This window comes from Doryrhamphus excisus, linkage group LG22 (assembly GCF_037039965.1).
Source record: "Doryrhamphus excisus strain RoL-2023G ecotype Guam linkage group LG22, RoL_Dexc_Guam_v1.1, whole genome shotgun sequence".
Taxonomy (NCBI): Eukaryota; Metazoa; Chordata; class Actinopteri; order Syngnathiformes; family Syngnathidae; genus Doryrhamphus; species Doryrhamphus excisus.
The window spans coordinates 766,660-782,325 of record NC_136378.1 but is presented as its reverse complement, the minus strand read 5'-3'; the positions used below and the strand labels follow the sequence as shown (position 1 = coordinate 782,325).

General features: G+C 44.6%; 1 long non-coding RNA gene across 1 annotated transcript in view; it reads right to left on the bottom strand.

The window, feature by feature from the left end:
* LOC131110547 (uncharacterized) overlaps positions 1-1,040 on the bottom strand; it is a 52,900-nt gene extending 51,860 nt beyond the window's left edge. Inside the window, exon 1 of the long non-coding RNA XR_013625267.1 lies at positions 972-1,040. This is a non-coding gene — a long non-coding RNA (uncharacterized LOC131110547). The remainder of the gene's footprint in view (positions 1-971) is intronic.
* Between the last annotated feature and the right edge of the window lie 14,626 nt (positions 1,041-15,666).

Here is a 15,666-nt window from a genome sequence, read left to right as displayed (position 1 = left end):
CGCCGCCAGAGAGATTAATGCTTCTGACTGCGTCCGACCAATAACTGGGAATTGGAGGAGGATATTGGGTTGGGCCCAAATGTCAACATTGCGGACAGCTGCTCCTGGCGGGAGCCAATCAAACGCCTCCATCCCTGCTAAGACTGCAGTTGTTCCTTTGCTAAGGATTGATCTCTTTTGCACTTGAAAACTTTTTACTTTAATGTCAGACTGTCACGATTCATCGATGATTGTTGGACATCAAATATTTTAGTCTACAGCCGTGGAAGAAATGATTAGCCCACCCTTGTTCTTCAGTTTATCCTTCATTTTTAATGTTTGGTACAGTAAAAGTAAAAGTACATTCTTTTGGACACACGGAACTATCAGAGCAAAGATAGCTCATAAGAGTTTCGATTAATGGTAATGGTAATGGTAATGGTAATGGTAATGGTAATGGTAATGGTAATGGTAATGGTTTAATTTCATTTGAACATGCATCAGATTCCAATTGAGTGCATCCCATAATCAGTTCCCAGTTCCATATGTCCAAAAGGAGTAGGAAGAAGCAAAGCTTATTAAATCCTACCCCTCCATTTGGTACTTTTACAATCAGTAACTGTTACATTTGTTCACTTCCTGCTTTCCTAATATAGTTTAAGTTTTTTTTATTTAAAATGTTTTAAATGTTTTTTATTTTTATTACTTTTTTATTAAAAAAATATTTTAATTTATTTATTAGTAAAAATTAAAATTATTTTAAAATCACTTTCTCAAATTCTTACCTGAATAACAATAGCAGCATTATATTTGTCCAAACAAAGTATTATTACTGTTGCTGATTGGACAATATGAAGAAATATGAAGAAAGCTAACATTAAGACAGAACATTTGATGTCTTGCTTTTGGGCAGGTGTACCTAATACTGCGGCCCGTGATGCCGTTGTCGTCCGCCTCCAACAATGGAAAAGAAACAAAGTATCAATCTTTACCTCAAAGCCAGCCAAGTTGAAACGAGCAGGTCCCGTTCCCGTGACATCGCCGTGCTCTCCTAATTCCGACAAAGTCCCCACTCTGATCCCAGCTGTAGCCGGGAAGAAATCATGTAAATTTATTGGTGACATTGAGACGCTTCTTTGCTATTCAAATGAGGGCAGACGCTAAACGCTACCACATACTGGCTGCTAACGCTAACCTCCCTACAAACAGCTGTGACCCCACGCAGGAAGTCAGACATCCCACTTCCTGTGGCAAGCTGTGCCGCCGGCTCTCTTGGCCAAGGATGGCTTTCTAATTGGTGTCCTCTCACCCCTTCACTCTGAGATGCTCCTGCCTGACAGGTCTTGGCAGGGGGAGGAGATGTCCTTGGGGAGGAAAAGAACGTCCGATCTGAGAAAAAGCAGGAATTCCACACTTTCAACAAAGACTTTCTTAAAGTTAATTGAGGATTTGTGTTGCAGATAAAAAGACTAACAAGACGTCCAATTTGGACATCGCTGAATGAATGCGATCGCTCCTCTAACAAATAATTAACCACAGCCGCCATGTTGCACAAAAAATCAGATTAACTCAGATTAACAAGACAAAAAATCAGGGCAATTTCAGCAGCGTACAGTGAGGCAAGCACACGGGCCGAAGCACCGATTCACAGCGTGAGCCCGGACCCGTGGGGGTCATCAGGGGGGAGGGGGCATCATGTCCAGCACATTAGGCGTGGCCTATTGTGAGCTGGCCCTTAAACGCACAAAGGCCACTTTTCTTCATGGCTCCGCATCTGCACTTTGGACTTCACGCTCTTTTCGGGATTACGCTTCCTTTGCAGCTCCCTGATCGTTTCATTACGGCGGGAGCGAAAATGGCACCGCCATCTGGAGCCAAATGTCAGCCAGATCAAGACGCGGCTGGTGGATTTGTGACGGAGCGAGGAGCGACTGGCACCTGTCACCGTTCAGGGTGAAGGGTTGGAGACAGGTGGGGTGACCTCCTGTTACCTTTTTGTGTGTAAACAACAGACAGCCTCCCCCCCCATCCGCCCAGCCCCCACCCCGGCGGGGAAGACAGACACTCATTCATCAGTGGCGTTTGGGAACAAAAGTATTCCTAAAACCTCCATCATCATTCGTGGGCTTTCTTGGTGCTTAAAGTGCTCAGGTTGCCCAGCCCAGCGGATGTTGGGGGCGCCAGAGGTGGGGTACACCCCAACAGAACCAATGTTGGACAAGTAAGCAGACCGCTCATACGGCTAACTCACGCAACTGTTGGGGTAAATGTTGGGGTACCAGTTTGGCAGTTTCAGTTGAGCCTTTAAAAGCCAATTGTTCCCCGTCAGGTATTCAAACTGATGGCAAAGGCGAAAAAGCCTTCTCTCTTAGAACATGCTGGGTTGATTGAGCTGCTTAGGTGAGGACTCTTGTGGATGCTCAAGCATTGGAAACTTCTTCAAACATCCTGAGGCTTGTGGAACAAAACCATCAAGTGGTAGACCCCCGAAAAGGTCGCCACCCGAAGGATGCCACTGGCTGTCCATCAAGACATGGGACCATCCTCGGCCCAAATGAAGGTTAGTCGTGGTGCCAAGTGCTGTCCAATATCCATCAGACCATCAGACGTCTTTCTTAAAGGTTTTCTCATCTGACTTCCATTTGTTCTTTTTGCATTTTGAAGCTCTACTAAGAACCTCCCTGAGATCCAACTGTGCAAAAAGGACATTGTAGAACTGTAGAAATGGTCTTACCATATGGATCAGGAGTGCGTCTACGTAGTTTTGGCACCAACTGCAAGCCACACGAGATGGTATTTGATGATGCAGAGAGCAACAGGAGCACTGCAGTATCTATATTGTTAAAGCCAAAGCCTGTGGGCATCAAACGTCCAAATGTCAGGGTCGGACTGCATTCAAAGGATAAATTATTCATATGGCCTCAGTAAAGCGTGCATGGGGTCACCAGCAGGCCTCACAAGCGAAGAAGAACTTGACAGGGTGCAGCACACAAGTAGTCTTTCAACCCCTGTTAAGAAAAGAAGGAGGGGGGGGGGTCATCACAGAAGCAGCTGTTCAAGCAAGCAGGGGAAGTGACCTGCTCAGTAAACCATAAACAAGTGGGAGGAATATGCAAAAAAGGCTTCTGCGCCGTATTTGGCAGGTAGCGTGCTTACCTTGGGGAGGTGACGCGTGGAGGCCGTTGAGGCCGTGGCGGCACGCCACGCAAAGCACACGGATGTCGCAGCACATTTAAGAATGTGTTGTGTCCCATCCATGCTGTTCATATCCGCAAAATGATTCTATTAGGTGCCAATCCTGGGTCACATGAAGCAATGTTCATCCGAGTGTAAAGCGGGGATGAACTTGTCCAAGACGATAATCTCTTCTCCTGGAGATCGAAGGAAGCTGAGGCTTCTGCAGATACTGTAAATAAAAGACTATCCGAAGAGTCTGTGTTCTTATTTGACTCTTTCACATTCGCACACGCAGATAAAGGTGAAGGATGTGTTATTTATCTGCTTGCTGACTGTGGCTTGTCATAGAACGTTTGCATTTGGATCCATTGAAGTCATAATACAATGTGATGTACGTTATGTAGAGACCAAAGCATGGATCCGATCCGGGCACTTATTTGATTTTTTTTCTCTTCAAATGATTTTTGTTGGATTTTTTTCCTTACATACCAGCCATGATATCATGTGATATTAAGTTATCCAGTCCCAAGGTCTGCCTTTAAAACGACTATGATGGTCAGTTTTTACACATTTTTGTATGATCGTGATTGTCGTTTACAGGAGGAATGCATTGAAATGTACTGTCCTCCAAATACTTCCCTCTTGAGCTATTAAATAAATAAAATATTAAAACATCTCCCAGTGATGCAACCTCCAATTCTTACCTGCAAAAGACGGATGTTGTGTCGAAGACTGTCATAAGTCATAAGAGGACGTGACCTATTTTCAGACATAAAAATCAAATTTAGTCTGATTGATTTTGAACCTACAGTGGAACCTTGGTTAGTGTCAATTCACTACGGAAGGTCCGACTCTAACCAAAATTTTTTCCCATTTTTCCCGGAAGAAATAATCTAAATAATGCAAATCCAAAAATGCAAACACAGAACCCATTTTTATAATTTTACAACTAAACCATTTGAAATGCTTAAAAGGATGAATAAAAAGTTAAAGTAAGGTTTGCCTTCATTGAAGACGCCGTCCGTGATGTGACTGGTCCCAAAGACACCACCTTCCTGTTTTGCCATGAGTCATTTTATGAATTCAATAGCGTTTCTCATCTCAACAACCCAAAATCCATCCATGACACTAACTGAAAACCATGCTAACCAGGATGTACACTAAATGAGGCTCTGTGGTTCGTGAGGTTTGTTTTCAGTGAAAAACAAAGCCGCCCGTTTCTCCATGTAAACATCGTAACAAGCATATTTGCATCCACACATTTTGAGAACGCATGGAACACATGCAAGCGTGTTGTGAGAGAAGAGGCATTGTTGAAGCAATTATCCCCTGAAGACACAGCTAATAGCTTCCCATCTCTGCAGACCTTTGCCTTTCAAAAACATGCCTGGCTGTATTTCTACTGTGTCTCCATGGCAGTGACAAGGAAAGCAATGCTGACCTTCATTTAGACTATGGAATGACAATACCAGAGGGGAATAAGAAAGTGAAGAGGGAAACAAAAAAAGCAGAAAATCAATAGCTCATTTTCTGCTTTTTTGTATAGGGATTCAAATGTTTGCTGAGATAAAGGTCGACAAGCCTGTGAGAACTCTCGTGCCGTGTCAACTAGATCCAACATCAAAGTGATACGCTGTCTCTGGCAATTTGAAAGACACGAGTCAGATGCTATCTATTGACCTTCAATCTGTTTTAGGCATTACGGTCCATACAGTATCTCACGGAGGCCAGCACCGCCCCTTAAATTTCAGTGTCAGCTGTTTTTTATTACAGTATACCCTCTCAAGGGACAGTACTAGAAAAACAACACTTTGTACTGGAGTAGCCAGTGTACAGTTGGTAGAGGCAGTATCGACTGACCACTAAAAACGACTCAACACCGTTGATACTTCATGATTCCGATTTTTCGGCTTCAGCAGTCGACCCGACTGCATGTGGGGGCCACATGGAACACCTGGAAGACAAAGAATTGGGCCTCATTCGCCAACATCTTCCTAAAAAATTTCTTAGACTTTCTCCTAAGCTGTTTATATAAAAACGCTACAATTAATTAACCATGTCCCTAAACCGTACAATCGTTTGCAGCTGATCAATCCCATTTCCTCTGAAACTGAAAAGTGAATGCAATTTGAACTAAAAGAAATATGGTTAGCATAGGTAACATAATGCCCATAGGTAACAGCCCGTCAATGCCCATAAAAGGGCATGAGATTGCATGGTCGTGTGCAGATGCAGATTTGAAAATGCCGAAAGCAAAAGTTTAATTAATTGGAGCTCAGCCGGTGGAGATAAAAAACCGTGGTAGGACAGAGGTGGAGGTACCGCTGCAGGAGATGTGCCGCAGGAAAAGGATTTTTTTAACACCTGTTGATTTAAAATATGTGTCATCAAGGCCGGAGGTTCCATGTGTGCCAGAGATCAAAATCCATCCTAATATTGGACTGAGGGCTGGAATAATGGCTTCTGTACAGCCAAGCTGTGGTAGAACCAATACCCTCCCATGACAGTACCTCCACGCCTGATGTTGGCGTATGAAGTGCGTAGGTTTGAACCTCAAAATAGACCTGTACGTTATAACCAGGGGTTGGCAACCCGTGCCTATGGTGCTGTATGCGGCTCCAGGGGTTGGCAACCTGCGCCTATGGTGCTGTATGCGGCTCCAGGGGTTGGTGACGCCCACCAACAATGCTTTATGCGGCTCCAGGGGTTGGCAACCCGCGCCTAAGGTGCTGTATGCGGCTCCAGGGGTTGGCAACCTGTGCCTATGGTGCTATATGCGGCTCCAGGGGTTGGCAACCCGCTCCTATGGTGCTGTATGCGGCGGCTCCAGGGGTTGGCAACCCGCGCCTATGGTGTTGTATGCGGCTCCAGGGGTTGGCAACCCGCACCTATGGTGTTGTATGCGGCTCCAGGGGTTGGCAACCCGCGCCTATGGTGCTGTATGCGGCTCTTCAGTCTCCTTGTTGTGGCTCCCATGGTGATACAAGGTTCCTTACAGCTTATCTGTGGTGACCTCACCTGGGACAACGCGCCATCTTCTACCTCACTTTTCTTGTATTTCATAATGGATTTCATCTCGTACATCTGAGCAGAGATAACCAGAGACTCCCTGTTGAGTTTTTCTCACAATAATTTGCTAGTTTCAGAGGACGGTGTGGTTATGACCACAGGAGACCTCCACGTGTACCCTAAGTTCCATCATTTCCTCCCAGTCACAGGGGACAAAAGTCAAGTTCACTGCCTCCGGTAATAACCGTGTCTTCTCACAGCAGGAAGTGAGTGGCATCAGGGGTCAGAAACCTTGTTTAAGAGCTTCTTATCAAAGATGTTTTCTTGGATGGAAGGATGTCACACAACCCAATAAACACTCAGGAGACAATGGCCTTGTGGCATCCTTCTCTCCACTGACCTCCAGTCTCAGTAGTGGAAAATAAAGTGTTGGCCAGGGTCAGGCAGAAGTGGTTAAAGAGAAGGGAAGAGCGTGTGATTGTGGTAACAGCAACCCACACATTATAGACAAAAGCGCAGCGAGCAACAAACAGACAATTGGCAACATCCTCGCCGGCCTTGCAGACATGACCTTTGCAACGGAGCGCTGCTGGTGGAGTTGCACCTCCAACAAGACAAAACATGATATTTCTTTCACCAGGCATCACAGAGTGTTGCGTCTTCTCTTCTGCTCCCACTGGGAATGCTAACGGAGCCGTTAGGTCCAACTGGAACAATTTGGCTGAGGGTTCGTAGGTTTGAGACCGCTTCAGACCAAACACTTAGAAAAAATGAAAATGACCAAAAACTGCATTCAAATCCAAAGTAATTCTACTGTCAGACTGCTAGCGCGGTCCAAGAACTCTGAGCGGAATCTGTCGTGCTCCTGCAGGTGATCAATCTTTCATTGTTTCAGCTGCAGCCTCCACAACGTATGAAAAGGAGAGCAGCTTATGGTCCGAAATGTACTGTAATATAAAGAGATGCATAAATATTACAGACTATATTTCACATTTGAAACAATTGATGCTGTGTTGAATTAATTCCCATGTTAATTAAAGATGCTGTTTTTGATTAGTTTTTATTATTTAGACCCAATACAAGCTCCATACTAACGAGACATGGCCGTCGGTGCTATCATTTAAGTGCGGATTAATGAGCTGGTGCGTGCGGACTCAAATAAATGATGCTAATAAATGAGGGCGAATGTCGTCCGGTGCAGAATGGCTGATTGACACCTTTAATAGGATTTGGAGAGCAGCAGAAGTCCGCGGAAAAGGGGAATAAGAGTGTCAGGCTTTATACGCTCAAACAATACTCGTTAGCGGGAGGCGTTTATTAAGACACCAGGTTTGGCTGGAGTCTTTTCAGGAGATTCACTGGCAAGAACAACATCCAAAAGCTTATCTTTCAAAGCAGAGTATTTATTAATGCGGAAGCTATCCACATGCAAATGCGGCTTTCCTTCAGCCGACTAATGGTAGACGTTCATCCCAGGCAATGCATGGGATTGGGCGGCGACGTTCCTATGGCATCTTAAGAAGCACCTGTGCCGGTTGTTTATTTTGGGCGTCGGGAAGCGAATCAAAAAGCAGATGCTTGCCTCTCACGGGTCGGCGGGGCGAGCGGGTGAGTGGCGTTCGAGAAGCTTGTTTTTCTACGGTTTTCATGGTCCAGCTGTGTTATTTTAGCGACGCTTCTAAATGCAGATCTGCTCATACGGATGCGTTCTCCAAATATTTTCTGCCTGTGAATCAGCGGACGTGACTGGTGGGATGCAGGGGGGCTTTTATCTGAATAAGCGGCGTCCTCTGCCCCTCGCAATTGACTCGCACACATCAGCTGCTGTCTGCTGTGATCAATTACCTCGGATGAAAGTGACAAGGCTGCTGCACCTTTACAGTGTTGCATTTCCTCCTGCAGGAGTGATGGCATGTCTCTGTCAGCGAATCTATCTTTTGAAATGCAGGCCTCTCAGCTGTGACACAAACACTCAAACAGCAACAGAGATGTGACTACGGCATGGAAGAGAGGTGTCTGTTATGCAATGACCCCCTCGTATATTGCTGGGAAAGAATGAGGTGTCAGAGAGAAAAGTGGTAATAGACTGGAATACATTAAAGAATGTGGCGTGTCCACTGGGTTGGAACCAATTCTGCAGGCTTCTTTAAAGCTCACTAGGCCGGGAATCGGCGATGGAAAGTCTGTGACTGTACGCGGTTTTGGAGGATTCCGAGAGGAATGATCAATTAAATGTACCGAGCTGAAGTGAAAGAATAAGACATAGAATCACGAGACAACAGGTGAAGGAACCAGGCCGATCCGACCGCTGGGAAAGGCTGAAATAAAGGAAGAACCATAAACGGACTCAAGGAGAAGACGGCCCTGGGACCTCTGAGACCGGTGGTTGGGAAGTACTGTCATGTGGGCCAAAAGCTGGACTGGAAAGTCATCTCTTGGACTTGACTCAAGCCGTCTTGTTTGATTTGAGACTGGACTTGCAAAAGACGGACTTCTGGTGCTCGCTAAAATTCACCTTTTTGTGTTGAACTATTTTTGTAAGTTTCTGTTCTTTTTTTCCTCACCGCTGTGAAGAAGGCGTGAACAAGCAGACATTAAAAGTTTCGGTATTTTTTTGCCAAGTTCTGTCTCAGCCTCCGCTTCCGGGGTTTGCGCTACTAAACCGTAACCAAACATAATTTAAAGGTCTGTTTTTGCAGCTCTCTGAGGTCCCATGGTTGTGTATTGGACGTGTGCGGACCAGATCTATCCTCGATGCTGGAATTTAGACAGTTTCAAAGTGCTTTTCCCTACTGGGAACACGTCGTTGTGTGTGGCTTTAATGCTAATGAGCTGTGAGCTGTGTGTATGTCCACGGCTATGTGTGTGTGTGTGTGACTTTATCGTGCACTTTCTACAAACAGGACCACTGCAAGTCCGCCCTTGTCCCATGCAATAGATACAGTATCATACAACAAGCTAACATGGAATGGAGGAAAAAAACATTAGCTATGCTAGCATAGCTATGTAAGCTATGCTAGCATAGCTATGTAAGCTATGCTAGCATCATGTTAGGTTAGACTATTCACTGAAGAAAATGGACGTGCAAACCATGTCTGTCAAGTTTGCAGATGACTGACGCAATTGGGAGAGATCCAGACTGTGTTTTAAGATGTGTAGCAAAGCCTGCGGTGGCGGACTCAAACCCATTTGGAGGTCATAATTACTGTTAGAACGTCACTAAAAAGTCCCATTTGCACAACGGGAGGGATGTAAAGGTCATGTCGTGCAGTCAAACGCTGACTTTGCCTCAAGAACGAGTCCTTCTCCGCCTCTGACTGTTGATTCTCGCCCAGGCCTGTTGATTGTTTTTGTTGTTGATTGTGTCAGCGTGTTCCCGATAAGAGCCGGCACACCAACATCGTCCATTCCGTTTGGACGAGCTTGGTTCAGGTGTTTAACCCCCCCTCAGAACCCAGAGTGAATCTCTGTCCATTTAATGGCATGAGAGGCTTGAGAGAGCCTCCCACCGTAGACAGCACTCAATCAGACCAAGCCTTCCAACTGACCTTGCTGGGCAATCATCCCCCTACAGGGGATTAGGCAATCACTCAAACCGCCTGGAAAGGACTGTTTGTTCACATTTCACACACATGCTAGTCAAAGTTTGGGGATTTTTAGCCCCACAAAGTCGCAGGATCCATCAAGAACACTTTGATGATGTCTTCAGTGAAAAACATCTAGTACAACAGTACTGTCGATGTACTGTTGCTGTACTCGTCCCCTTATTGTTAGTCGTGTGGTTAAGAATGTTGGAACATTCCGTCTTGTCTAAATTTAGCTCTTTCAATGTTCGCATGTATAACTATCATCCATTTTCTTTTCTCCACGATGATTTTTCCGTCATGCTGTCATTAAAGGCCAAAGTTTGTCTTTGCAGGAGCGACAGACTAGTGACTAATGGCGCGTGAGACATTGACCATTGGTAATACTTTGAGGAAATCGGTACTACATGAAAGAAAAATAGTCATTATTCATTTGACAGTTGATTCCTTCCCAACCGTGATAAGTGAATTTCTTCAGTCGTAGCATTCTGTAGGCTCTCAAATGTACGATTTTATGGTGCGACCCCTCAACACAACATGAGTGGAGGTGGGAGATGATTTCTGTGGAAAAGCAAGGAGCTGATGCAGTAAAGGATCAGATAAGTTTGGAACGGAATAACCTTGAGACGAAGCTCCGTTGAACTTGTGTCTTCAACTCCAAACAGTCAATGACAAACACGTTGGTCATGCATATTCATGGAATGTGGCCAGCTGTTTCAAAGGGGAACCTGGAGTACATTTCAATGTCAAAAAAAAAATCTTCGACGTCAACTTTTGTTAAACTTTCAGGACGTGATGTCACAGCCGTTCTTTTTCGGCTATAATGGCTGCCAGTTCAGGATGTGATGTTTTAATTCAAGGCATAAAACTTCGCCTCAGCCCTCGTCCCGGGGCTCATTGCTAAATGTCAATTTGTTACAACAAATTAGAAAGCTTTGCTGCTGGTCATTTTCCATCATTTTACTCTTGTCACTCTACAGTGTTCCCTCTAATAACGCTTTGTTTCAGGAGAAAAAAAAGCAAGGCTATCATGTTCCTGCTTCACGTGATACTTCCTGCATCCAATTACGGGCAACAGAAGGGTAATTTTCTCCCAGCGCTGCATTTGCATTAGCTAGGAGACAAGCGACGGGGTTGTCAGTCATTAATCATGGCCAATGAGGGCTGTCAGAGCACTGACATGCTTGTCAAATGTCTGCTGGCTCAACTCCCTCCTGGTATCGCATCCGGATCTCTGACCCGCCTGGCAGAGATGGAGGTGACCTCGCCGGAACGGCTGGAGTTTGGGAAGCGTGCGAGAAGGGCGCATGTGTGCGTCCTTGCCCGATCCTCCTTTGTGGAACTCGTCTTTCTATTCTCTCTGAGTTAGGATTCGACCTGAGGATGATCACTTCAGGATTTTATGCGCAGCGGAATACCGGGAAAGACGTACTTCCTCAAGAAGAAAAGAAAATGTCGTATTTGTGAAAGAAGAAAGAAGTAAACTCACAAAAATGAAGTGGTATTTTTCTCAAGAAAAATACTGCATTGTGTTCATGGTAGTCTAGCATGTTTCCCAAATAATCCCAGAGGCAACGACTGGCAACCCAGGTCTAGTGTGGACTTTGGCAGACTGCAGGCCTACAGCCCAATATTAGGGGAGTAATATGACTACGTATTGAAGCAAATTGTACGTATAGTTTGGCTACATTAAGCATTTTCAAACATCAAAATCACTAAATGAAATAAATATGTTTATATAAGATGTTGTGAATGAAGTATAAATAAAAACATGGGCTGTTTTTGAGCTACAACTCAACTGTCAACCAACTTCACTTCCTGTCCGCCACTCTTTCAGGTCCCCTGCTGGACACATTTATAGCAACACACGAGCACCGGTGTTATTTATCTTAAATTATTCCTTTCTTGGATTATGCGTAAAGATGACTAGGACTGTTATTACTTAAACCTCGTTTAAGTAAGGGTTCTCTTTGCTCTTACTTCAAAAATATTTGCTACTTGGAAATTCACTTATCACAGTTGGGTCTAGAACCAATTAACTGCGATAGACGAGAGACTTCTTAGAAAGTACCACAGGGGAAGAAAAGGCTGAACAATACTCATTCCATTATGGACAAAGAAGTCAAGAGCAAAAATGTTTTCTTGAGCCCGGCGACAATAAATCCATGTCACATGTAGCAGACGTAAGACAATGAGATGCATGGTCTATTCCAATTGGCTTTATGTCACTTCTTCTTCTCCGTCACTCCAAATAACACCTTGATGTCCATTATCTGCACACGTAATTGCTATATTGATTTCCCCCTTGTTGTGTCTTGCTTTTCATCCCAGCGTGCTTTTTGCTTGCCATTGTTCAATTGGTGTTCTTGCAAGTAAGCGCTGATTGGCAAGAACACGTCGGTTGGCTGGGAAGACGTTGAAAGGACCATTCGAGTGCTTTTGTGAATTTTGACCCAGTTACTCCAACACATGGTGAACATTCCACATGATTATAGTCCGCTCATCAAAGCTAAATATTGACTTTTTGGCAGGCTTTCTTTCTGAAGTTTGTGTTAGCGAGTAGTTGACTTGGAAAACCGTGATTAAAGGCAAACGTAACAACATGACGACTACTCACACTACGGAGCCAAGCATCCTGGGGCCGAGAGGCGGCCGGTACGAGTCCATGCAAATCCATGAGGCTATGAGCATACACAGGCACGCAAAGCAATGCCAAGCGACCGCTTCAAGCAGATTCTAGCAGTTATTACCAGTTATTACCACATAGACCAGTGCCTTCAGTCGTGAGGGACGCCCCCTGCAACATCTCCGCATAGCCCTCTGCCGTTTGACGCCCCTGCACAACCTGAAGCTCTATTGTTCCATTGAAGGATCGTGATGGCACCCCCTCCCGTGTGGGATCTCCTTCTGTTGGAAGCCATCAGGACCACCAAGGGAGAATAAAACGCTTTTCAGTGTCCCATCTTTGGTGTTCTCCTGCAAATTCCAAATGGGCAACTTTAAAGGAGACGAGGTCTTTGAAGGCCTCTTCTCTTCTTAAAAGCCTTCTCTGGCAGACGCCACCTGATGGTTACTGGACTGAACTCGGCACCAGTAAGAACCCTCATTTGGGCCGAGGTCGGTCCCGTGTCTTGTCAGGGCCGGTGACATTTTTTGGGTCTCCAACTTCACTTTTCTGTTTCATAAGTCTCGGGATGTTTGAAGAAGTTTGCAATGCCTATCTTACTGCGTCCAACGTCTCCTCACGTGCTTTTGCAGCTCAACAAGAGAGAAAGCTTCTTTGACTTTGCCATCAAGAGATCATGACAGTAGCAAAACCTGACAGAAAGTGGCTAAATGAGCATTTTTGCTAAGGTTTGGCTGTGCTCTTGAACCTTTGATTAGCTGATTGACAGCCCATTTCACTTAAGGGCTGACTCCATTTCTTAGAACTAGCTTAAGATCCAGCAGCGCAACATGTCAATTCTTGCTATTGGTCTTAAAACCTGGACCAGGAGCATCTGCTTCCATGTCTCCCAAAGCATGGTGAGCACAGCCCATAGCTCCTAATTATTTCAGCAGTGCATCCAAGGAGTACGGTGGTGGAGCAGCACGACCTTGGAGAACAAGTGTTCACTAACAACGGTTCACTATAAATATAAATAAACGTAGAAAGAAAACATCTAATGAGCCTGTAGGAATAAAACTTGATATAGGTTAAACATTCCGCGTTACAGGGACCATTACTTCTGCTATTGTCTAGTCAATAACGTAGCCTCAATAAAACAACAAGTAAAACCTCCAAGCATGGAAACGGATTATATATTCAGACCACAAACACAACACACACGATGCGCTGACAGTATTGCTTTGTTTGATCTTCACGCTTTCAAAGAGGAAGGAGCGGCGTCTCGCCATTGCACAACCACTGACAATAAAGTCCGTAGAGGAAGAGCTTCAGGGACTCTCTACCTACCTTGATATGGCATAAAAGTGTGTGTGTGCTAAATGTGAACAGGCTTGTCAAGCAGACACAGTGTGGCTGCCCTCTGATGTTGTCTGTACAATTGCACAAAGAGTTGTCTGATGCACTTCCCTTGTGCCAAACGGCTGAAAATGAACTCCGTTTCATTACCTATTCCAGTCAGCGCTTAACTTTCAAATGCAACTCCTGGCAGGAAAACCCTGGGCGGATTGAGGATTGTTGTCTGTTCTTATTAATTAATTACAAATAATCATTTCAATAATTAAGGTTAGAAATAAAAGATGCATGTTGTTGTTCTTTAATGAAATGCTACACATCAATAAAACAAATACGGTCCCACTCGAGGCCGTTCACTTTTATTCGCCTCATGCCGCTTTGTGTTTCACAGGAAGTGATGCCAAGAGTTTACGCAAACAGGAAGCCAACTTGGGCAATTGGCTGAGCAGACAGAAAAGTAAGAGAACTTTCACAGGACTCGCACCAAAGTTGCCAGATGTGTTGTTTATGGTTCGGCTATATGTGTATGTGTGTAAGTGATCCTTGAGACTTTATTCTTTCATGATATATATCCATAATATATTATTATTATTTCATAATTATAAGGTGTGTGAAGTTGGTGATTCATGCAAACATGACAATAAAGAGTCCGACTTGATATCACCAGCCAAAGCACCCCAAAGAATCAGACAAAACACACCCTCCGTGACTGATGCACGATCGTGCCCCGTGTGTGTGAAACAAATTTAAGATTGCAAGATGCATAAAATAAAGTCAAAATATTATGGGAATAAAAGTTACAGGAAGGAATTTTAAATATTTTTTATAAATGAAAAAAACCAGCTATAATTTTAGGACAATATGAGAATATTTTTTCACATTTTAATCTGGCAAGATGTTGTGACCCCCCAAATAAAAAGTCACCAGAATATTCTACATTTGTCAAGAATCTGTATGAATAATAAAATACCCATATTTGAAATAAACATCATATAAAAAAGGTGTAAAATGAGACGTGCCAGTTAGCAAGCATACCAAGCATCTCTGTGTGCAAACTCCACACAGAAGTCAAACGGAGAACGCAACCCGGCTCTTGTCGTTCTCCCAACCGTGTGGCCAACATGCTAACCCATCGTCAACAAGACTCATACGACCGTCCCATCGGTCTTTATGATATGCCAATTTGGCGTCTCGGCGTCCTTATCTTTCTCTCAGAGCCTTTCTTTGCGGTCCTAGCCATCTGCTGGACAGACTGGCGTATTTGAGGAGGATATTTGAGGAAGTGTGTACACTCATCCTTCCCTTGGATGTCGTCGGAATGTCTCTAAAGCAATTTTCTCAACAATGAATAATTCACCAGATATTATTCCAAAGGTCATCTTAGTAATTAGTACCCTGCTGTTGACTAAACAGCCTCAAGGTACCTGATGGCCAGTTTAATTACAATTGGAAATGAGCGTAGTGTTTGACAAGCCCTATATGTTCTCCTGGTACCTCAGCAGATGACACCTTGAAAACAAAGTGGGCTTACAATAAGTTAGCATGTTAGCAGATGGAGGGTGCAGCGGGTGGGCTGCCACCAACACAAAGTCCTTTCTGTCCAAATGTGCCGTAATTGCTGGAAATGCAGATCGCCGTCGTCGGGTTTGCACGTGTTTTGCGACATCCCTGGCACCGGCACTGTCATTATTAGCCAATTACAGCAGAGAACTAATGGAGCGGGTCACAGACGGGCTCTCCGGGAGAGCAGGTCCTAAACATACGCTGGTAATACGGCAAGTGGACTGGGCTGTGTTCAAAGCGCAGGGCTGACTTGACTCTTGTTATGGAGCTAGCTTGTGTAAAGCTTGTGGTTCAGAGAGCTTGTATGTGTGTACAAAGCAGCTCTATCCCCCAGGGATTGGAGAGGCTGCTGCACAGGTTGCTGTTAAGATATCGGCTCTCTTCAGGACGGGG